This window comes from Phyllobates terribilis, unplaced genomic scaffold (assembly GCF_046119375.1).
Source record: "Phyllobates terribilis strain yellow unplaced genomic scaffold, ASM4611937v1 Scaffold_1336__1_contigs__length_319888, whole genome shotgun sequence".
Lineage (NCBI taxonomy): Eukaryota > Metazoa > Chordata > Amphibia > Anura > Dendrobatidae > Phyllobates > Phyllobates terribilis.
Genome location: NW_027364096.1, coordinates 253,847 through 279,622, shown reverse-complemented (window position 1 = coordinate 279,622; position 25,776 = coordinate 253,847). Strand labels below are relative to the sequence as shown.

Below are 25,776 nucleotides of genomic sequence, written 5' to 3'. Positions count from 1 at the left end.
GGAATTGCCGGCGCAAGGAATGATAATTGTTGACATTGATCGCCGAGAAAGTCATCCCATGATAACCTTAGGCACTAATGTCATTGAAAATTGTCTTTCAGAAATTATTGTCTTGTTACAGAAGGTTGCGGAAACCTCCAGTTCCAGTCAGCAGCGGGTTCTGCAGAGAGAGATCAGAGCCCTGATGAGACGACAACAGGTAGAACTGTCTGGTGGTGAAATTGGCAGTGTCAGGATGAGTGACCCATTCCCTATTGCCATGCCCCCAAGAAGTGAAATGCTGATATGGTGCCGGGCAGCAATCGGTCTCCGGTGTAGAGATTACCAGGCCCTGGTAGAGCCCATCTACTCCAACAGTAGGCCCACCATTTTGACAGCCAGGGGGGTGGTTGATGTTCGCCATGGGAGGGTGCCCGTCCACATCCTGAATATTGGGGAAAAAGAAGTCCATTTGCCCCGGTATGCTACCCTGGCCAAACTATTCACTGTCAGCCACAATTCTATAAAGACAGTGGAACCCTTGCCTCCATCCAAACAGGCGGAGGATAATGGCTCCAAGGGACAGATGGAGAACTGGTGTCAGAAGCTGCATGTGGGCACTGACTCAACCCCTCAACACCAAAAACATGGAGTATACCGGGTGGTGCAGGAGTATGAAAGGGTCTTCAGCAAACACCCGCTCGACTTCGGGCAGGTGAAAGGGGTTCAACACCATATCCCCACGGAAAACCACCCACCCATTAAAGAGGGGTACCGGCCTGTACCCCCTGCACACTACCAAAATACCAAAGGGATGTTACGAGAGATGAAAGAGGCTGGGGTGACAAGAGACAGTTGTAGCCCCTGGGCAGCTCCATTAGTTCTTGTAAAGAAAAAGTATGGCACAATGAGAATGTGTGTAGACTACAGGCAAATTAACCGCATCACACACAAAGATGAATACCCATTACCCAGGATTGAGGAGTCACTAGCTGCATTAAGATCTGCTAATTATTTCTCTACTTTGGATCTCACTAGTGGGTATTGGCAGGTTCCTGTGGCAGAAGCGGATAAAGAAAAGACCGCATTCACAACCCCGATGGGCCTCAGCGAGTTCAACTGCATACCATTCGGGCTCTGCAACGCCCCAGGAACCTTCCAGCGGTTGATGGAGTGCTGTCTAGGACATAAGAACTTCGAGATAGTCCTGCTTTACCTGGATGACGTCATCGTATACTCCAAGTCCTATGAAGATCACCTGAAGCACCTGGCAGAGGTGTTTGAAGCCCTAGCTGGTTTTGGCCTAAAGGTGAAGCCGTCAAAGTGCCACCTGTTGAAGCCCAAGGTGCAGTACCTAGGTCATGTGGTAAGCGCTGAAGGTGTAGCACCAGACCCTGACAAGGTCACAGTAATCAAGGACTGGCCAAGACCCTCCACTATCAAGGAAGTGCAGCAGTTCCTCGGGTTGGTGGGCTACTACCGAAGATTTATCCAAGGCTTCACCAAGATGGCGGCACCCATGCAGGACCTCCTAGTAGGCCAGTCCAGGAAGGCCAAAAACCCGAAGCCTCCATTCAAATGGGATAAGCTGGAAGACGAATCCTTCAGCAGGCTGAAAATGTCTCTCACGGGAGACGAGATACTGGCCTACCCTGACTATGGCCAACCCTTCATACTCCATAAAGACGCAAGTAATGTGGGGCTAGGAGCGGTGCTGTCCCAGATACAGCAAGGCAGAGAAAGAGTGATTGCCTATGCTAGCAGGAAGCTCCGCCCCACAGAAAGGAACCCCGAAAACTACAGCTCCTTCAAGTTGGAGTTCCTCGCCGTAGTTTGGGCTGTGACAGAGCGCTTCAAGCATTATCTCGCCTCCTCCAAATTCACCGTCTTCACGGATAATAACCCGCTGACGCACCTGGACACTGCAAAACTTGGTGCGCTGGAACAAAGATGGATGGCCCGACTGTCTAATTATGAGTTCACCATCAAGTACCGGGCTGGGCGCAAGAATGCAAATGCTGATGCGCTGTCCAGGATGCCTAACTTGCCAGATGGGGGAGAAGACCCGGAGGAGCTGGAAGAGATAGAGATCCCCGCTTTCCACCGCCATGGGATAACTCAGCGCTCACATTGTGTGAAGAACAGGTGCTCTGCCAACAGGGAGGCCACATTTAATGCATTGCCCCACCATGGATGGGCAGAAACACAAGATAGTGACCCAGCTGTCCGCCTAGTCAAGGAGTTGCTGACACGAGCTGACTCGTACCCTGATCCAGATGCTCCAGAGGAGACCAAACAGCTGTGGAAGGAGAAGGGCAAGCTCTTCATCTATGAAGGGAAGCTGTGTCGAAGAGCCATCAACTCCCGGACACATGAATTGGTCTGGCAGGTGGTAGTCCCGAGGTGGGATGCGTCAATGGTCTTCGAAGCGTACCACGATAGAGCAGGACACTTCGGATGGAAGAAGCTGGAAGTCCTGCTACGTGAACGGTTCTATTGGGCTGGCATGAGGAAAGCAATCGAGAGGTGGTGTCGAGAATGCGGACCATGCAACCTGAGAAGAATAGACCGTGACAGCCAGAGGGCTCCTCTGCAGCCCATCATCACCAAACAGCCACTTGAACTGGTAGCCTTGGACCACGTGAAGCTAGCCCCAAGCAGGTCAGGCTATGTCTACGCTCTCACCATCGTAGACCACTACTCCCGGTTCCTGATAGTAGTGCCAGTAAAGGACCAGACGGCTCAGACAGCAGCCAGAGCTTTCCAGCAGCACTTCTGCCGCCTGCATGGTTACCCAGAACGTGTGCTAACTGACCAAGGTCCAGCCTTCGAAGCGGAGGTGTTCCAGGAATTCTGCAACCTGTACGGCTGCAAGAAAATCAGGACAACGCCTTATCACCCCCAGACCAACGGGTTGTGTGAGAAGATGAACCAGGTGGTGATAGACCTGTTGAAGACGTTGCCCCTGGAAGAACGCAGCCTGTGGCCAGAAAAGCTACCGGATCTGGTGGACCTATACAACCATATCCCAGTGAACTCTACCAACTGCACGCCTGCTTACCTGATGAGAGCAAGACCTGGTAAGCTGCCCATCGACCTGGACATGGGAGTCCTAACAACAGAGACGGCCTCACCAGATGCAGACTGGGACACTGAGCGGCAGCTACAGTTCCGCAAAGTGCAGGAGAGTGTTGAAAGAAGTCTGTCCCAAGCAAGACAAAGGCAAGAGAAGACTTACAATCAACACGCACCTGCTGTTCCATTGTCACCTGGAGAGCTAGTCCTTAAGAGAAAGAGACAACTCCACAAATTGGATGACCAGTGGGAGATAGAGCCGTACACCATCCTACCCTCGAGTCATGATAACACCAAAGTGTGTCTCATTAGTAAGGATGGAGGAGAAACATTAGCAACAGTTGCAAGAGATCACTTGAAGAAATGTCCCGAGCAATTACAACACCCTAAAGAAGACCAAGATAGCCCTCAACCCACAGAGGAAGTGGAAGAAATGGTCAAAATGGTACTCGGAGAATTTCCCCGGTCGTGGACCCAAGTGAACAATGCAATTGTTGTGCCAGTCCTCACCTTTCTCCAACCAGCCCCTCAGGAAGCTGCAGAAGTCCCAGAAGAGTTGTAAGAACAATTGGCCCGGGAGGCAGAAGTTTCATCAACAGCAGACCAGGAGAATCAACCCTCTGCTAGTAGCGAACCTGTCTTACCCACGGTAACCCAGAGAATCCGTAGGAAGTTGCCCAACCTACCAGTGTCACCTCAAAATGCAGTTCACACTGAACCCACCACACCAGGGGTAGACACAAGGGACCAGGATAGAACACTGACAGATAGTGTACTCCGTAGATCTACCAGAGATACAAAAGGTCAGCCCCCTGCCCGTTGGAGAATTTAAAATTGCAGAAATTTAAAGTATAGAAAATTTGATATGTTTTATATGGGTGCATTTAACCTGTTTTTTTTCCGGTTACCCAAAAAAGGGCCCAAAAGACTTTTAGGTTATGGACAGTGAATAACCAAAAACTTTGCCTGTGAATAGTTGCACCTATAAAAGTGCCCCTTTGTGCCAGACCACAGAACAAAAACCTGTGGAGGTGGCTGAAGACGTGGTCCAACATCCGGATCATCAATGCCCTGCAGCCACCCCAGGGCCTCCGTGGAGGGTTTGAGACGGGTCCCTCAAGAAGTACACCTTGTTTCAGTGGAATGGACACCTGGTTGCAGACTATACTGTGACCTGTAAAAGACTGTAATCCTTGTAAATATTCTAATGTACCTTGTTATTTTTATTGTTACCTGTTGTATTCCTTGTAAAATATGCTCAGTCCCGGAGTACTGAGATTAACTAGGGGGGAGTGTGGCACCCCAGAGGGTCTGGTTACCACAGTGGTGTTGCTTCCCTTAAAAGAGGTAATACCATGTCTGGAGGCAAGTGGGGGTTTCCTGGTCAGGAACACTATACATGCAACACTTTCCTGGCTCCAGGCCAGCAAGGGGAGCTCCTCCCCTTGGCAACTGGATCTGGAGGCGGGGTTAGTAGAGTTCAGTGTGAGGAGTCGAGTTTAGGACACTGAAGAGAGAGGAGCTAGGGACTGGAGCTGGAGATAGCTCGTCCTAGCTGGACTACACAAGGAACCAGACACCGGAGTCCGAGGCTGTGGGACCCTTCAGGCCCAGCAGCAGATACCGCAGGGCAGGAGATTGCAGGTCTCCTGGCCCCATCAGACGCCCGGAGGCTCAGCAGCACCGAGGGACCAGCACCGCCACGGAGGAGCGAGGCATCTGACGCGCCCCCTGGGCCAGTGCTGTTCAGGGGATACCCGGAGCCAGATCGCTGGGAGTTGTAGTCCTCCGTGGCGGTGACCCGGTCCGTGCCCAGGGCGGTCAAACCAGTGGCAGTCTGAGTAATGTGACAAATGTCCGACTACGCCACCCGTGGATTGCGGTCAGTGGGGACCGCCGCTGCGCTGCAGACCGCTGAGGCTGATGTTGTATGCGCAGCCAAGTATGGGATAACTCCCCACGGGAGAAGTATTGCCTCAGGGCAGCTAGTGTGGATGATGGGAGTGATGGTGTGAGCGTCCCAGTGCTGATGGTGCTGGTGCGGCGATGAAACACAGAGACGTGTGGTGCAGTTCAGGGTCTTTACTGAAGGTATAAGGCAGACCCTCCCGGGAGTACTGGTTAGCAGTAGGGGCCTGGTCAGTCTGAGAGCTAGCAGGATCTCCCCCTGGCCAGGTGGAGTTGTAGTCCTCCCCGTCTCTCTGCACTCTTTCCTGGCTACCTTGCTGTGTGCGGGTAGAAGTAGCCCACGTCCCTGAGTATACCATGTGGTGCTCACCCGTATGGCCGGTGACTTGGGGCCTTCCGTTAGCCTCCGCTTCACGATGGCAGTGCTGGTCCCTTGCTTGTGACCGTGCCTCCGGGCTTCTATGGCCAGAGGACATGGAATCCCCTGCCGGTTGGATTCTGCTGCTGGACCTGGATGTCCCCACAGCCTCGGACTCCGTGTCCGGGTTTAGTGTCTTCAGCCAAGGCGAGCTATCTAGCTTCCAGCCTCTGGCACTCGCTCCTGCTCCTACAGAGCTCCTGTTGTAACTCTCCCTTTCCAGACTCTGACTCTCAGACTCTGTCTGACCTAATCCCGCCCCAGACCCAGTTTATAAGGGCAGATTCCTCCCCTCCCAGGTCTGGGCGGGCAGTGTTGCATGCTTAGGGCTCCTGACCAGAGAAACCTCCCACTTGCTCTCAGACATAATATTTCTATTACTGTGGCAACCAGACCCCTGGGGTGCCACACATCCACAAGGCCCGAGTTGCTAGCCATATGGGTGAGCACAGCACGTTACACTCAGGGACGTGGGCTACAACACAGCTTCAAGCAGAATAGCCAAAAGAGTATAGTGAGAACGGCAGGCCTACAACTCCACCTGCCCAGGGGGACTCTATGCTTGCTCCCAGACCGACCGGACCCTTATTACTAGCCAGTACTCCCGTTGGGGCCTGTATAATTGCCACGAGTAAAGACCCTGGGACTGCACTATCTGACTCCGTGTCATTACTGACTACCTGCACCATAACCACCATCATCTACACTCGCTGCCCTGGAGATACACTCTTCCTGTGGGGAGTTACACTACCTTAGCTGCTATACCACCAGCTTCAGAGGACTGTTCCGCAGCGGCGGTTCCTATTGACCGCATTCCACAAGTGGCGTAGTCGGACATTAAACACCTTTACACATAGACTACCTTTGATTTGACCGCCCTGGGTCATGGACCGGGTCGCCGCCACGGTGACTACAACCCCCAGCGTCTACAGGCCCGGATCCGGGTACACCGCGGCCCAGGGGGCGCGTCACAGTCACTAGCGGGAATGTCAAACATCTTCTCAATTTGTTTCTCCACCCTCTCCGGATCTGCATTCTTCAAGTCTATCTGAAAGCAAAAGTATAAATACTAATTATTTATCAAAGGTAGACAACATCTAGAAACCATATAATAAAACTGGCATAAAATATAGTGCTGAACAAGAGTTTAGGGAGAGATGTACAACTGGCACTGGCCTTTAAAAGGGGTTGTATAATCGTACAAAACTAGCAAAAATGTAAAGTGCCTGTAACACAAGGAACTTGCAATTTACCTCTTAGTAAAAATCCTATTCTTTCTCAAGAACAGAGGAATTTTAATTTCATAATTTTTTTTAATCAAATAATTTTTATTGAAAAACTCCAAATACAAATTTTCCATCTTTCAAATAACATACATGGCATAGTAATTCCATAGTATAAAACATGAACAAAGTATCTGAACTTCAATTCCCATAACCCACCCTAAACCCAAATCCCAACACTTCAGAGAGAACCATTTTCAGAGCAGTTCTAGAATAACGGACTATAGCATTTGTAGAAGGGGGAAGGAGATAAAAAAAGTGACTAACAAAGGGATAGTAGCGTTTTAATTTTATCATTTACTGCTTGATGCCTGAGCCGGGGAGTGCACGCTTGAAAACTGTTGCAGGCTGCTGTAATCACAGGACACAAGCAAACAGCATGGCATTTCCTATCAGCACGGAGGAAGTAAGGGGCAACAGTAATGAAAGTCTCCTTCTACTCCATGCCCCCTGAGGAAGTGTTGACGAAACGCGCGTTGGGGTTGAGGGACGCGTGCATGCCCTACACAGAGCTCCTTCACAACTTCAGGTAATTAATAGCAGCACGCATACACTGCAATTTACTTATTATGGATACTGGTAGATCTTGATTACTTAATCTTGGAGTGCTGTATATTATTAGAGCCTTATTAATTTTGAGAATTGCTCCATAATTTATATTAGCAGCACTCATACACTGCACTTTATTATTCATGGATACTGGTAGATCTTGATAGGTTACTTTATCCTGGTGTGCTGCATATTATTAGAGCCTTTTTAATTCTTAGAATTGCTTTCCATTTTATACTAGCAGCACACACACATGGCACTTTACTTTATCCAAGACACAGATCCTGTTATGAGTTTGATAATTATTTCTTTACCTTATATGTGATTTTGTTTTCTTTTTTATGTACTAATTATTGGATTATTGTATTATGGATTTCTGGTTGAGACCATTTTTTACAATATTGAACTTCTCCAAATTAGACATAATTTGATTTTCTGAGTATACAGTGGCTATTGGGCAGTGCTATCCGCTATCCCTCACTTTTGAGGTACTGCATATATATATTTTTTAAACGTTGTTTACAAATGAATTTTCTGTATTAATAAATATTTATTTTAATGATAATGGTTGTGGTCTTGGTTTGATTGCCCCCCTTATGATTAGGAGAGGGGTGTCATTCTTTTGATTTATAGATTATTTATGACCATATTGATTTTGGACCTATTGATTTATTATCTGTAGAGTATTAGATGTGATTTAACCCCTTAGCGAAGGTGCTATCACTATATGAAGTGGGCTCACATGCTACATTACATAGCGGGCACCTGAGTAAAGGCCGGTTTCACACATCAGTGTATTTTATTTTTTTTTCTATTGTGAAAATCCTAAGTGATCAAGAGATTGCCGATTTCAAGATCCTGGACTAGTAAAACATGCAATAAGAAAACACTTTTAAATATATGTATATGCACTGCTCAAAAAATAAAGGAAAACTTAAACAACACAATGTAACTCCAAGTCAATCATACTTCTGTGAAATCTACCTGTCCAGTTATGAAGCAACACTGATTGTTAATCAATTTCTCCTGCTGTTGTACAAATGGAACAGACAACAAGTAGAAATGATAGGCAATTAGCAGGACAATCCCTTTAAAGGAGTGGTTCTGCAGGTGGTGACCACAGACCGTTTCTGTGTCTGTCAGCACCGTGTCCAGAGCACGGAGCAGACCCCAGGAGATGTGGAGGGGGCCGTAGGAGGGCAACAACCCAGCAGCAGAAACTTTGTGCAAGAAGTAGCTGTGCCAGAGCCCTGCAAAATGACCTAGAGAAGGCCACTAACATCCATGAGTCTGCTCAAACTGTCAGGAACAGACTCCATGAGGGTTGTATGAGGGCCCGACATCCACAAATGGGTGCTTACAGCCCAATACTGTGCAGGGTGATTGGCATTTGCCAGAAAACACCAAGATTGGCAGATTCAGCATTGGCGCCCTGTGCTCTTAACGGATGAGAGCAGGTTCACACTGAGCACGTGAGACAGTCTGGAGATGCCGTGGAGAACATTCCTCTGCCTGCAACATCCTTCAGCATGACTGGTTTGGCGGTGGGTGAGTAATGGTGTGGGGTGGCATTTCTTTGGAGGGCCGCACAGCCCTACATGTGCTAGCCAGAGGTAGTCTGACTGCGATTAGGTACTGGGATGAGATCCTCAGACCCATTGTGAGACAATATGCAGGTGTAGTGGGCCCTGAGTTCCTTCTGATGCAGAACAATGCCAGACCTCATGTGACTGGAGTGTCAGCGGTTCCTGCATGATGAAGGCATTTATGCTTTGGACTGGCCTGGCTGTTCCCCAGACCTGAATCCAATCGAGATCATCTGGGGACATCATGTCTCGTTCCATCCACCAACGCCATGTTGCACCACAGGAGTTGACTGATGCTTTAATCCAGGTCTGGGAGGAGATAGCTCAGGAGAACATCTGCCGTCTCATCAGGAGCATGCCCAGGCATTGTAGGGAGGTCATACAGGCACGTGGAGGCCACACACAATACTGAGCAGCATTTCCTTGTCTTGAGACATTTCCACTGAAGTGGGATCAGCCTGTAATTTGATTTTGCACTTTGATTTTGAGTATCATTCCAAATCCAGACCTCTATGGGATATTAATTTTGATCTACATTGAGCATTTTTATTTTTATTATTCACAACGCATTCCACTATGTAATGAATAAAGATTTGCAACTGGAATATTTCATTCAGTGATATCTATGATGTGGTATTTTAGTGTTCCCTTTATTTTTTTGAGCAGTGTATGTTAGTTTTGAAATCACCTGCCCCCCTAACCTCTCTTCCCCAAGTGTAACTGGTAGAAGTGCACAAAGCAAAACTTATATATATTTATTGTGTGGACGAGTAACCATGCGGCATTACCAAATATCTATCCCATACCCAAATAAACAACTAAATGAAAAAACAAAGCCCCAGAATTTGCATTTTTCAGATCGTTGCACTCCCCCCTCCACACCACACTAAAAATGATCAAAATGTCATATATCAATAAAAAATGTGCACAGGTGCGAACACACTACTCCATTGACAGGAAAATTTAAGTTATGGACCTCAATAAATGGTGACACCATTTTTTTTTTTGTTGTTTTTAATATAAACTATTATCTTTTTCCAGCCACTCCAGGCTGGGGAGAATTTGACTCTGCATTCTCTTTCAATGAGATTAGCACTCATGGGGGTCAGGAATTTTATTGGACTCTATACAGGTTGTACACCTTTAGCTCTGAAAAGCTTTAGGATCATCTACAAATGTATGTGTATAACGGTATAAAAATAAATAGAATAGAGCTGATTATATTGGTTACAATAACATGAAACCCTAGCAGAAACCTTCAGGATAATTGAGCAGATGAAGTCACATTTTACTCTTTGGCCTCCTCTCCAGTGGTGGCGGGGTCCGTCTTTATTTAGGTGGACACAGAAGCGTTGTAGACCGTACTTTAGATGAAGACCTTGATGTAGTGCTCATCATAGAGCACTGTATAAGTGAACGTTGCCTACGTGATATTTGATAGAATCTGTTATTGCTTTAACCGGTAATTCAGCAGTTTGAGACTCCAGACCCTTGTGCTCACACTGTATGTATTGCAAAGGGAATAAGTTTCACTGCCTAAAAGTGCAGCTTATGATGCCAATGCTGAATCATCACTTTAAATGTTTTTGGGTGGAAATGCTAATGTTTAGTTATTTTCTTAATCTTAGTGAAGTGAAGAGATAAAAGAGTGTTCCCTCTCCAGATGCTATAGTTTTGTCTGATAATGAACCCTCAAGTCCACGGATGAATGGCTTAACAAAGGCACAGGAGCTCAATTCTGAAACTTTTTTGGTAAGAACATTTTATATTCTCCAGTTTCCACTACTCTTGCTTTTATGTAATTATTTTGATATGGGATCATAGTTTTTAATTCACTGTAGCTTAAAGAGGACCTGTCACCAAAGTTTCCAATTTTTGCTCTGATTTGATTCCGGGTTCATTGCATTTTTATTTTAAAAAGCGCTATGTGGTTCCAGAGAGATGCTGCTTATTATTTAGTACTGATTTTATCATCTTTACAAGGGGGGCGCTGCTGAGTGAATTATGCAAAGCAAGCTAAAGCAAGTCCCTGAAAATCGTGTGAGAAACACCCCTTGTAAAGACCGTAAATAAAATAAAAGCCTATTTCTTTGCAACCGTACTACGGATTAAAAACAAAACCCTGAATACTTCAGGGGAGCAGTGGGAATAAAATTAGAGCAAAAACTGTTTACTTTTCACCTAATGACAGGAAATCTTCAACATTATAGATAAAAATACAAGTGGATTTAAAGGGAGCTTGTTTAACTAATATAACAAAATGTATTTACCTACAGCCATAGTGATAATCTACAGGTATTGGTTTTGTTTTTTTTAATACCTGTAGCAGTGTAATTGCAAGTGCTGTTGCAGGGAGAAAATGAAATATCTATTCTCCTTGAAACAGCTCACTTCCTATCATAAGGGCTGTAAAGTCAGTGCTCAGTACACAGTGATCACACTGTAATCACTCCCCCATACCCCTTGACTGATCTACTGTTCTGTAGCGTGTGAGCAGGAGCAGTGACTACAGTGCGCTCACTAACTGTTCACATTCCAGCGCCGCCTCGAAGGCTGGAAGCAAGCGGCTGCAGAGAGAACATAACTTAATTTTCTCTCTGAAGTTGCACTTCCAGTTAAAAAGGTATATATTTAAAGGGAATCTGTCAGCAGGTTTTCTTATGTAATTTGAGAGCAACATGACGTAGGGGCTAAGACCCGGATTCCACAATGTCACTTGTGTGGTGTGTTAATAAAATCAGGAAAGTATCACTATAGGACTGCTGCCTCATGCCTCCTAGTCAATTGCTCTGTGTAACCCTGCCCCCACTACTGACTGACAGTTTGCTGCCAATCAGTGGTGTGGACAGGGTTTTACAGAGCTTAGCATTTTGAGCAATGCTAAATCTGCAGCAGAGAAAACTGATTTTTATAAAACCAGCAGCCCTGTAAGTGACACATTGCTGGAATCTGGGTCTATGTTCCTATACCATTCTGCTATCAGATTATATAGCAATAACCTGTTGATAGATTCCTTTTTAACACCGTATTTACCATCTGTTTTCCCTATATGGCAGGTAAACAATGTGTTTCTTGCTGACAGGTTCCCTTTTAGGTTAAGTTCACACCATGCATTTTTGATGCTTAATAGGTCTGCCAGATATAGCAATGTGAATCTGGATGTGCTGTGCACATGATGCGGAAATTTCCTCTACGGATTCACATTGCAGTAAAAACCTCAGCATGATCGTTGTTTGGGTGTTTCCGTCGCGAATTCGCGCCCATTGACTTGCATTGAATCGCAGCAAACCCGCAGGTATAATATCTATACATGCGAATATGCTGCGTTTCAATGTAAGTCAATGGGCGCAAATTCGCGCTGGAAATGCGCTACGGGTGGTACCCGGGTCGGGAGAGGAGGACTACAACTCCTCTCATCCGATCGCCGCTCTCGCTGATAACGAGAGCGGAGTGGATGGGAGGAACAGTGGTCTGCTTCCCCAGCCCACGTGCCCACTGTAAAAAATCAAAGAAAAAATAAATAAACCTCTATACTCCCCTGTACAGCGACACCAATTCTGGGACTACTGAGGGGTGATATTAATAGCCACGAAGGGGGCTAGTATCCATGGCCCCTTCTCTGGCTATTAATATCAGCCCGCAGCTGTCTAGTTTAGCCTTTGCTGGTTAGATTTTATAGGGGGACCCCACGTCAATTTTTTTCTGGGGTCCCCCTGTAATTTAGTCAGTAAAGGCTAAACAAACAGCTGCGGGCTGATATTAATAGCCAGTAAACATTGTTGGCTAATGGCCCCTTCCCTGGCTACTAATATCAGTCCCCAGCAGTCGGCTTACCCTCTGCTGGTTATAAAATTGACGTGAGAGCACACGCCTTTTTTTTTTTTTTTTTTTTAATTTTGGCTCTGTGCCCACGATCCAGATGTAGCAGCGCTTTGGACTCATATTTTTTTGCTGCATCCAAAACTTTGCATTCTATTGAACGCAGGTAAATCCACATGTGTTCACTGAACAATGCGGATTTACCGCATTCTATACTTTCTAGTTGTCAAATTTCTGTTTCGGAGACTAGCGACTCCACAAGAGAATTTGACATGCTGCGGTCCAGAAAGACGTGCTGCATGTCAGTGTCCACGGGTAATCCACAGCCTCAGATGCATTCATAGTGGACATGGGATTTCTAGAGATTCCATCCACTATACTGTAACATCTGGACACTGCGGGCTTGACGCCGTATAACCACGCAGCGTCAAACCTGCAGTGGCTCCTGACCGTTGCCACGTACCCAAACTCGCCCACAGCACATCAATTTCTGTAGCCGACACGCTAGTCTCCGCTGCAGATTTTGACTGATTGAAGTGTCATATGCGGTGGATTCACATTTACCAACAACAAAAATAAGCTGTGTCCAAAGTGCTATTTGTTGCTCTTCATGGGGAAGTAGTGACTAACGAACCAGCTGTGAGATGTTAATTATGGCCAGGGAAAATGTTTGCAAATGGTACCTTCCCAGGCTAAAAATACCAGCTCACAGCAGCCGCATAAATTACATGATTAGAAATGCTAATGTAGATTGGGTGAATGGGACTAGTTGACACCTTGCTCTTTTGTTTGGTTATGACAAGGTGTCAATCAGACCTTTTCATGACCAAACCTAATTAAAGAGTTTAAATACACAAGCAGACACAGAGTAAACACTTTATCTGAATTACAACAGACACATTCTTTAATCATTCAAATGAACCAATATTCTCACCACAGTTCTGATGGTAATCTAAGGTTTAAGCAATGTCCCACCATATAACTTTATTTAGCTCCAAAAAGCATTCATTGATGTACAAAAAACGCTTTAAAAAACGCATTCAAAAACGCACCAAAAACACCCAGCGTTTTTCCTGCCAAGGAGATGCAGAAATGCTCAAGAAATTTCTGCTTCAAATCCTGATCGTGCGCACATACCCTTAAATGGACTTCGTTTGAACAGTCATCCTGTGCTGACAAAGTCCCGCCACTAGGGGCATCATGACGAAGGCCAATCCTTTAAATGCACCTTCCCACCTGCTTGTTTTTCATCTATCTCCACCCTTCCTCTTCTTTGACAGCTCTGGCTTCATAGAACCAGAGAAGGACAGAAAGAGAGAAAATCCAAGCAGGTGGGAAAGTGTATTTAAATTATTGTCCCTACCGTGGAGCACAGAGTGCCTTTTACTTGGTTTAAACATTCATTTTATGGTAAAAGAGTACCTTTTAAAGGGAATCAGTTTGCAGGTTCTTGCTTTTTAATCTGAGAGCAGCATGATGGGAGCAGATACCCTGATTCTTGGATGTGTTGCTTATTAGGCTGTGCGCTAATAAGTTTCAATACAATCAGTGTTTTATCAGCAGGAGATTATCACTGCCGGACATAAACCAGTCCAGCTAATCTGTGTAAACACACCCTCACCACTGATTGGCCGTTTGTTGACAATGTATAGTGTATACAGGAAACTGCCAATCGGGGTTTGCAGGTGTTGTTTAGCTCAGCATTCTGAGCACTGCTACATGTAAAGCAGAGAAAAAAGGGATTCTATCAAAACTGCACCAAGCAATCCAGTAAATGACACACCTGGAATCAGGGTCTTTGTCTCTACATCATGCAGCTCTGATTACATAGCAAAAACCTGCTGACAGATTCTCTTTAAGTAAAAGTACTTGAGATGCTTGTAAATGGTTTGGGCCTTGTTTGTTGGTGGTGATTTCATGCAATTTATGCTACTTTTTTTTTTTGTTTTTTGTGGAGGGACCTGTCTACTCTCCTAACATATATTAATAAATAATTATACACCACATGATTCTGGCTCCTGTTTCTTTAAAGGGAACGTGACAGCTGATGCATTCTGTTCATGTATCGAGCAGCCTGTATCAGAGGCCGACTGTATTATTTCAGCCATATACAGTTGTGCTCAAAAGTTTACATACACCGGCAGAATTTTTGCTTTCTTGGCCTTGTTTCAGAGAATATGAATGATAACAAAAAAAAACTTTTCTCCACTCATGGTTATTGGTTGGGTGAAGCCATTTATTGTCAAACTACTGCGTTTTCTCTTAATGACAACCAAAAACATCCTAATGACCCTGATCAAAAGTTCACATACCCTGGTGATTTTGGCCTGATAACATGCACAGAATTTGACACACATGGGTTTGAATGGCTACTAAAGGTAACATCCTCACCTGTGACCTGTTTGCTTGTAATCAGTGTGTGTGCATAAAAGCTGAGTGAGTTTCTGGGATCCAGACAGACTCTTGCATCCTTAATCCAGCCACTGACGTTTCTGGATTTTGAGTCATGGGGAAAAGCAAAAGAATTGTCAACGGATCTATGGGAAAAGGTAGTTGAACTGTATAACACAGGAAATGGTACAAAAAAATATCCAAGGAATTGATAATGCCAGTCAGCAGCGTTCAAACTGTGATTAACAAATGGAAAATAAGGGGCTCTGTAAAAACCAAACCACGGACAGGTAGACCAACAAAAATTTCGGCCACAACTGCCTGGAAAATTTTTCGGGATGCAAAGAAAAACCCACAAATAACATCAGCTGAAATTCAGGAATCTCTGAAAACTCACGGTGTGGTGGTTTCAAGATGCACAATAAGGAGGCACTTGAAGAAGAATGGGCTGCATTACCAAAAGAAAGCCATTACTGCGCAAATGCCACAAAGTATCTCACCTACAATACGCCAAACAGCACAGAGACAAGCCTCAAAACTTCTGGAACAAGGTAATTTGGAGTGATGAGACCAAAACTGAACTTTTTGGCCACAACCATAAACGTTGTGTGGCACCCCAGGGGTCTGGTTTCCACAGTAACAGCAATGTTATGTCTGAGAGCAGGTGGGAGGTCTCTTGGTCAGGAATCCTATGTATGCCACACCTCCTGCCCAGTCCTGGGAGGGGAAGAACTTCCCCTATATAAACCTGGGCTGAGGCAGGGTTAGTGAGTAGAGAAGAAGTAGAGACAGAGAAGCAGATATAGGAAAAGAACATCAGGAGCTCTGTGGGAGCAGTGCTACAAGGAGTCAGGGGCTGGCAGCTGCAGAGCTCGCCCTGACTGAGAAGTTATCACCGGACCCGGAGTCCGAGGCTGTGGGGACTAACTCCTATCCAACAGCAGAAACCGACCGGCAGGGGATTGCAGGTCCTCTGGCCCAGAAACCCGAAGGCACGGTCACACGCGTGGGACCAGCACCGCCGTCGTGGAGCGGAAGCTACTAGAAGGCCCCGAGTCACCGGCCATACGGGTGAGCACCACACGGTACACTCAGGGACGTGGGCTACTTATACCCGCCTCTAGCAAGGTAGCCAGAAGAGTATCGTTAGTTTGGGAGGCCTACAACTCCGCCTGGCCAGGGGAGATCCCATCTGCTCAAGGACTGACCAGGCCCCAATCGCTAGCCAGTACTCCGGGAGGGTCTATCTTTGTCACCAGTAAAGACCCTGAACTACACCGTACCGTCTCCGAGTGGTTCCTGCTACCCCCATCATCCACGTCGGCTGCCCTGAGGCCATACCCCTCCCGTTGGGGGTTATACTATCACGCTGCATAATCCTACCACCGGCCTCAGCGGTCTGCCCTGCAGCAGCAGCTCCTTAGCTGTACTCAACGGGTGGCGTAGTCGTCCAACATCTACCGCTAATACAGCGCCACTTAGTCTGACTCCCTGGGCACGGACCGGATCACCGCCACGAGACTACAACCCTCAAAAGATCCGGCTCCGGGTAAGCTCCCGCGTGCGCAACGCAGTGCGACACAGGCCCAGGGGCGCGTCAACTTTTGGCGTAGTCGGCAGGATTTCATGCCCGCAACCACCGGGTACTGCGTGCCTGAAAAAGACTGTTCAAACTTACCTGTGGTGAAGATTCCCGCCATCCGGCGCCATCTTCCGCTTCCTTCCCGCCATCGGTGGAGTTTTCCCGCCATCCGGCGCCATCTTCAGCCTTCTTCCCGCCATACGTGGAGTTTTCCCGCCATTGGACGCCATCTTGAGGACGCCGCGCGGGAAGAAGAGGGGCGTGGACTCCGAAAGCGCGCGAGAACTGAAGCCCCGCCTCACGTCCGGACGTTGCGTAAGGTCCTGGAAGGAGCCCAGCAGATGCCGACGTCACAGGAGCGCGACGGAAGGTCCTCAACCCTGACGATCCACTGCGGAGCCGCGGCCTACGGAAGAGGATCATCGCAAGGTAGGCCACGGTCCACTAGGGGGGAGAAGGATGCCGGATACGGAGGAGAGCTTCACCGCTTCAACCCCCGCCAGCGCCACCGCTGTTGCGGTCATGCCTTTCACCATGCCCTATATCCCGGGGGCAGCCTGGCTACCCCAGTACTCAGGGGAGTCACATACCCTGCATGACTTTAGAGAAAAGCTGGATAGCCTCTTCCAGGTGTACCCCCTCACAGAGGAGCAAAAAGTGAGCATCCTGGTGGCCCAATTAACCGGGGCAGCCCAAAGGGAGGTAAAGTCCTGGCCACCTGGGGGGAGGACTGTCGCAGGGATACTAACCCGGCTGAGGGACACCTTTGATACCCGCACCTCAGCCGAGATCAAGCTTAGATTCTACGGGTGCAAACAGCGGGCACATGAGAGTATAAGGGACTATGCCCTGAACCTACAAGAGGCCCTGAGAGCCATTAAGCAGACCGACCCTGACGGCGTGGGAGACGAGGACAGGCTGTTGACTGAACAATTTATAGAGGGTTTATATTGCAATGCCCACCGAACCCAGTTGCGGGCAATGGCCTTACAGGACCCTCATCTGGGATTTGCACAGTTCAAGGACAGAGCCATCCGGGTGCTTCGAGAACCGGCACCAGGTGGCGTTGTGACCCCCAGACGCCCCACTACCACTTACCACCAGGAGGCGGCGCCCTTGTCGGCAGGGCCTGTGGGAGCTGATGCGCAGGCTTTGAACAATGACCCGGCTCCAGACCTGCACCATCAGGTCCAAGAGCTAGCTAAAAGCGTTGCTGCGCTAACCCGAACTGTGCAGTCTTTACAGGTTTCCACTCCAGGGAAGATCCAGCTGGCATCCGGACCGGAGGACATCCCGTGGCGTCGACCAAGGAGGACCCCACCGGCCAGAGGAAGACCCAGCGACCGATACAACGAGGACGGACGACCCATCTGCCGCCGCTGCAATCAACCCGGACATATGGCAAGGTACTGTCCTTTAAACTGGCACAACCTGGGGTAGAGGGCCAACCCCCAGGAAAAAGATCACCAGGCCCATCGAACTGGCGCGACAAATATGTGGGAGGACGTCCAGTCTTACCCGTGGTACTGGATGGCATTCCTATGAGTGCCCTACTGGACACCGGGTCACAGGTCACCACCATCCCGTACGTGCTCTTCAAGCAGTACTGGAATGACTCGGATATCACCCGCTACCCTGACGACGACTTGAGTATCATCGCCAGCAATGGTCAGCCCGTGCCACAGATTGGATTTAAAGAGGTGACCATTAAAATCGGTAGAGTCGAACTGGCAGCACAGGGACTGATCATTGTAGACATTGACAAACACGAGAGTCACCCAAAGATAACTCTAGGAACTAATGTAATTGAAAATTGTCTTGCAGAGGTGATTTTCCTTTTACAGCAGGTTGCCAAGAACGCCAGCTCCGGCCAGCAGCGAGTGCTCCAGAAAGAGATCCGGGCACTGATGCGACGGCAACAGCTAGAACTCTCCGGTGGTGAGATTGGTAGCGTGCGAATGTGTGACCCTTTCCCTATTGCCATGCCCCCGAAAAGTGAAATGATGATTTGGTGCCGGGCAGCTATTGGTCTGAGAGGTAGAGATTACCAGGCAATGGTAGAACCAGTTTACTCAGACAGTAGGCCCACCATTTTGACAGCACGGGGGGGTGGTCAATGTACGCCATGGGAGGGTGCCCGTTCGCATAATAAATATCGGGAAGAGGGAAGTGTACCTGCCCCGGTATGCCACGCTAGCCAAATTGTATACCATCAATCAAGATTCCATACAGTCCGTAGAACCCTTGCCTCCATCTTCCCCGGAGGAAGGTAACGGCTCTCAGAAAACAATGGAGGACTGGTGTCAGCAACTACATTTGGGTACTGACTCCACTCCCTCACACCAGAAACAGGGAGTCTATCGGGTGGTTCAAGAGTACGAGAGAGTGTTTAGTAAACACCCGTTAGACTTCGGGCGAGTCAAGGGGGTAGAACACCGCATCCCCACGGGAGACCATCCTCCCATAAAAGAGAGGTATCGACCCGTACCCCCTGCATACTACCAACACGCCAAGGGGATGCTTAGAGACATGAAGGAGGCTGGGGTAATCAGGGATAGCTGTAGCCCCTGGGCAGCTCCACTAGTCTTAGTCAAAAAGAAAGACAACACCATGAGGATGTGTGTAGATTACCGGAAAATCAACCGTATCACACACAAGGATGCGTACCCCTTACCAAGGATAGAGGAGTCTTTGGCTGCTTTAAGATCTGCTAACTTCTTCTCTACCTTGGATCTCACTAGTGGGTACTGGCAGGTTCCTGTAGCAGAGGCGGACCGGGAGAAGACCGCATTCACCACCCCGATGGGACTTAGCGAGTTTACCTGCATGCCGTTCGGACTCTGCAATGCACCAGGAACCTTCCAACGATTAATGGAGTGCTGTCTGGGCCACAGAAACTTCGAGACGGTCCTGTTGTACCTGGACGATGTCATCGTATATTCCAAGACGTATGAGGACCACCTGAAACACCTGGCGGAAGTGTTCGAAGCTCTGGCAAGCTACGGCCTAAAGGTGAAACCCTCCAAGTGTCACCTCCTGAAACCAAAGGTGCAGTACCTGGGACACGTGGTGAGCGCTGATGGAGTGGCTCCCGACCCTGATAAGATCACCGCAATTAAGGAATGGCCAAGTCCCTCCAGTGTAAAGGAAGTGCGGCAGTTCCTCGGGTTGGTAGGCTATTACCGCAGATTCATCCCCGGTTTCACCAAAAAGGCAGCTCCTATGCAGGACCTCCTGATAGGTCAGTCCCGGAAGGCCAAGAACCAGAAGCCACCCTTCAGATGGGAGAAGTTAAAAGAAGAGTCCTTCCGCCAGCTGAAGATGGCCCTCACGGGGGATGAAATCCTGGCGTACCCTGATTACAGCCAGCCCTTTATCCTCTACACCGACGCAAGTAACATCGGGCTAGGAGCCGTACTGTCCCAGATCCAGCAGGGGAAAGAACGAGTAATCGCTTACGCCAGCCGAAAACTGCGACCCACCGAAAGAAACCCTGAGAATTACAGCTCATTTAAGCTAGAGTTCCTGGCAGTGGTGTGGGCAGTCACCGAACGCTTTAAGCACTACCTCGCTTCTTCCCGGTTCACCGTGTACACGGATAACAACCCGTTGACACACCTGGACACGGCAAGACTCGGTGCCCTAGAGCAGAGATGGATGGCCCGTCTGTCCAACTACGAGTTCACAATCAAATACCGGGCAGGACGCTCCAATACCAACGCGGACGCCCTGTCCAGGATGCCAAACCTACCGGACGTAGGAGAAGATCCAGAGGGACTGGAAGAAGTCGAACTCCCCGCGTTCCACCGTCATGGGACTATCCAGTATTCCCATCCTTTAAGGAGTAAGCAAGCCGCTACGTTTAACCCCTTGCCTCACTACAACTGGGAGGAAACGCAAGACAGTGACCCTGCCGTCCGGCTGGTGAAGGAGATGCTGACTCGGCCAGAGGCTCGCCTTGACCCAGACGCTCCGGAGGAAGCCAAGCAACTGTGGGCTGAGAAGAGTCGACTGTTCCTTTACAAGGGGAAGTTGTGCCGCAGAATGGTTAACTCCCGGACGCATGAACTAATCTGGCAAGTAGTGGTGCCACGGAGAGACGCAGCCATGGTGATGGAAGCATACCACGACGGGGCTGGACACTTCGGATGGAAGAAGCTGGAGTTCCTGCTGCGTGGGCGGTTCCACTGGGTAGGCATGAGGGGAACCATCGAGAGGTGGTGCAGAGACTGTGGCCCGTGCAACCTAAGAAGGAAGGACCGTGCCAGCCAGAAGACTCCCCTGCAGTCCATCGTCACCCGGCAGCCGTTGGAACTGGTAGCCTTGGATCATGTAAAACTGACCCCAAGCAGAAGTGGCTACGTCTACGCGATAACCATTGTGGATCATTACTCCCGGTTCTTGGTTGTCGTCCCCGTTAAGGACTTAACGGCTCAAACAGCAGCTAGAGCCTTCCAGCAGCACTTCTGCCGTCCACACGGGTACCCGGACCAAGTGCTGACGGACCAGGGACCTGCCTTTGAAGCGGAGGTCTTCCAGGAATTCTGCAATCTGTATGGCTGCCGGAAGATAAGGACGACACCCTATCATCCGCAAACTAATGGACTTTGTGAGAAAATGAACCAGGTGGTAATGGATCTCCTGAAAACGTTGCCCCTGGAAGAACGCAGTCTGTGGCCTGAGAAGCTGCCCGATCTGGTGGACCTATACAACCACATCCCGGTAGGTTCCACCAACTGTACCCCGGCTTACCTAATGAGGGCGAGACCTGGTAAGTTACCTGTTGACCTGGAAATGGGAGTCCTGACACCCGAGGACACTTCACCAGAAGCAGACTGGGACACAGAGAGGCAGCAGCAGTACCGGAAAGTACAGGAGAGCGTGGAGCGAAGTCTCTGTCAGGCTAGGGAAAGACAAGAGAAAACTTACAACCAGTATGCTCCCGCTGTTCCCCTGGTACCCGGAGAGCAGGTCTTGAAGAGGAAAAGACGGCTCCACAAGTTGGACGACCAGTGGGAGAAGGACCCGTACACCGTACTGCCCTCAAGCCACGAGAACCCGAAAGTCTGTACCATCAGTAAAGACGGAGGGGAGACCATAGCCATTGTATCCCGGGATCACCTGAAGAAGTGTCCTGAACAGCTACGGAACCCTGAAGAGGAACAAGAAGACCATCGACCCGTAGAGGAAAGGGAAGATATGGTTAGTACTGTGCTCGGAGACTTCCATCGGTCCTGGACTCAAGTCAATGGTGCAGTTGTGGTACCCGTCCTCACGTTCCTCCAACCAGCATCCCAAGTGCCTACGGAGCAACAGGTAGAGCTGGAAGAGCAGCCGGTCCAGGAGGCAGAAGACTCCACACAAGCAGAACAGGAGGATCAACCCTCTGCTTATAGTGAGCCTGCCGTACCCCTAGTGAGCCAAAGAGCCGGTAGACAGCTGCCCAGTTTACCCTTGACAGCTCCTACACCCTGTAGTTCAGGGCTAGACAGTCAGCTCCGTAGGTCCACTAGGGCCACTAGAGGCCAGTTACCCGCACGTTGGAGGATTTGAAGTGTATAAATTGTTTTATTTGTGGTTACCTGTTTTTCTTGTTGCTTGTGTATAATTATGTGTTTCTAGTTATTTATAGGAGTCCTTGGTGGATTTACCGGGAATCCTTGTACATGGTTGGAGCGTAACCTAGGAATGGACTAAAGACTGTTAAGGACTCGGGGCAGGACAGACCCCTACCTGGTTACGTCTCCCTGTTTTGGTGAAATGGACACCTTGCTTTTCTTCAAAAACTGCACCCGGTTGCGGACACGCCGTGACCATCTTTATATGTTTTTCTTATTGTACTGTTATTGTTTATACCTTGTTATGTTTAAAAATATGTTTAGTCCCGGAGTACTAAATTTCACTAGGGGGGAATGTGGCACCCCAGGGGTCTGGTTTCCACAGTAACAGCAATGTTATGTCTGAGAGCAGGTGGGAGGTCTCTTGGTCAGGAATCCTATGCATGCCACACCTCCTGCCCAGTCCTGGGAGGGGAAGAACTTCCCCTATATAAACCTGGGGCTGAGGCAGGGTTAGTGAGTAGAGAAGAAGTAGAGACAGAGAAGCAGATATAGGAAAAGAACATCAGGAGCTCTGTGGGAGCAGTGCTACAAGGAGTCAGGGGCTGGCAGCTGCAGAGCTCGCCCTGACTGAGAAGTTATCACCGGACCCGGAGTCCGAGGCTGTGGGGACTAACTCCTATCCAACAGCAGAAACCGACCGGCAGGGGATTGCAGGTCCTCTGGCCCAGAAACCCGAAGGCACGGTCACACGCGTGGGACCAGCACCGCCGTCGTGGAGCGGAAGCTACTAGAAGGCCCCGAGTCACCGGCCATACGAGTGAGCACCACACGGTACACTCAGGGACGTGGGCTACTTATACCCGCCTCTAGCAAGGTAGCCAGAAGAGTATCGTTAGTTTGGGAGGCCTACAACTCCGCCTGGCCAGGGGAGATCCCATCTGCTCAAGGACTGACCAGGCCCCAATCGCTAGCCAGTACTCCGGGAGGGTCTATCTTTGTCACCAGTAAAGACCCTGAACTACACCGTACCGTCTCCGAGTGGTTCCTGCTACCCCCATCATCCACGTCGGCTGCCCTGAGGCCATACCCCTCCCGTTGGGGGTTATACTATCACGTTGCATAATCCTACCACCGGCCTCAGCGGTCTGCCCTGCAGCAGCAGCTCCTTAGCTGTACTCAACGGGTGGCGTAGTCGTCCAACATCTATCGCTAATACAGCGCCACTTAGTCTGACTCCCTGGGCACGGACCGGATCACCGCCACGAGACTACAACCCTCAAAAGATCCGGCTCCGGGTAAGCTCCCGCGTGCGCAACGCAGCGCGACACAGGCCCAGGGGCGCGTCAGTTGCATTTGGAGAGAGGTCAACAAGGCCTATGATGAAAGGAACACCATTCCTACTGTAAAGCACAGAGGTGGATTGCTGATGTTTTGGGGATGTGTGAGCTACAAAGTCACAGGAAACTTGGTAAAAGTTGAAGGAAAGGTGAATGTGGCATGTAATCAGCAAATACTGGAGGCAAATTGCACTCATCAGCCCGGAATCTACGCATGGGACGTACTTGGACGTTCCAACATGACAATGATCCAAAACATAAAGCCAAGTCGACCTGTCATTGACTACAGTAGAACAAAGTGAAGGTTCTGGAGTGGCCATCTCAGTCTCCTGACCTCAATATCATTGAGCCACTCTGGGGAGATCTCAAGCGCGCAGTTCATGCTAGACAGCCCAGGAAATTACAGGAACTGGAGGCTTTTTGCCAAGAAGAATGGGCAGCTTTACCTTCTGAGAAAATAAAGAACCTCATCCACAACTACCACAAAAGACTTCAAGCTGTCATTGATGTTAGAGGGGGCAATACATGGTATTAAGAACTGGAGTATGTGAACTTTTGATCAAGGTCATTTGGATGTTTTTGGTTGTCATTAAGATTTAAAAAGAGAGAAAACACAGTAGTTTGACAATAAATGGCTTCACCCAACCAATAACCATGAGTGGAGAAAATTTTTTTTTATCATTCATATTCACTGAAACAAGGCCAAGAAAGCAAAAATTCTCCCGGGGTATGTCAACTTTTGAGCACAACTGTATGTTTAACTCTGAAACTTTAAAGTCTGCTGGGGACTGAGCTGCCAGTTGCACCTCGCCCGCTGCCCTGGATTGACAGGTGTCTCCGCGAGCTTGTATAGGCAGAGACCTATCAATCCAGTGAAGCGGTTGTGGAGAAGCCACCAGGCACCAGCCTGTCCGACTATTCTCCAGCGCGGCATTGTTCCTGGTGGCTTTTAATGTAGTTTTTTTTTCTCTGAAACGCCTTTCAGAGCTAAACATACCTGGCTGAGATCATACAGCCAGTGGCTAATACATGCTGCCCTTGTATAGGGCAGCATGTGTCACCTGTCGGGTTCCCATTTTAAAACTCTCCATTGCGGTTTCTTCTTCAGAACGTCTTACCTTGTTTCTCCACAGTTAATACAGAGGAGCAGCCCTGAAGAAAGAGAACGACTGATCAAGCAACTTAATGAAGAATTGCGGTTAGAAGAAGCTAAACTGGTGCTACTTAAAAAGCTCCGCCAGAGTCAGATCCAGAAAGAAACTGCACCACGAAAGGTTAATTTAATTTTCAGCCTTAGATGAGGGCAGCTAAATTCCACATTGGGTCAGATCTGTAATTGATCCCATTCAGAATTAACCCCATAACCTGTGATGCATATTTTTATGGTAGATCGTGGTATGGAACAGGCTCAGAAACGCAGTCCGCTCCATATCATGCAGATGCCGGCTGTGTTATACAGTCGACATCTGCATATAGCAGCAGAGAATTAGCTATGATTGCTGCTGTTTTTTTTTCTCTGAATTAAAAGGCAGCTATTGATTATGGTCAGCGACATTTAAATATGCTGGTGGCCAATGTGCTCATACTTTTTCCAATCCCACCTACATCGTGATTGCAGGGGGCAGATGGTTTACCATGGCAGCCTGGGGCCTCCCGATAGAAATACCAAATGGCAGAGGCCTATGAAGCCCAGTCATAGGAGAATGTTGCTGACACTATATAATTCCATACATTAGTATTGCTGTATATGCCATAAGCAATCATGCAATCGCAAAATGAAATCCTAAAAAAAAATAAAAATGTAAGAAATTATTTTAAAAAATATAATATATAATACACATGGGTGTGTATCTGTATGGTTTGTAGTGTCTGTGAAAGTCAGATCATAATATAAAATTATATAGCCTGTAACACTGAAAAAGAAAAAAAAATGGAATTGCTCTTTTGTTGGTTGCCATTTTTCTACACATACTTCCCCAAGAACGGCAATAAGTGATTAAAAATGTTGTATGCACCCAAAAATGGAATTTTTTAAAACAAGTCCTCATATACAGTACAGACCAAAAGTTTGGACACACCTTCTCATTTAAAGATTTTTCTGTATTTTCTTGACTATGGAAATTGTACATTCACACTGAAGGCATCAAAACTATGAATCAACACATGTGGAATTATATACTTAACAAAAAAGTGTGAAACAACTGAAAATATGTCATATTCTAGGTTCTTCAAAGTAGCCACCTCTTGCTTTGATGACTGCTTTGCACACTCTTGGCATTCTCTTGATG

General features: G+C 48.2%; 1 pseudogene; it reads right to left on the bottom strand.

Annotated features, from left to right (window-relative positions):
• LOC141244079 (translation factor GUF1, mitochondrial-like) overlaps positions 1–24,579 on the bottom strand; it is a 63,384-nt pseudogene extending 38,805 nt beyond the window's left edge.
• Positions 24,580–25,776: the final 1,197 nt, after the last annotated feature.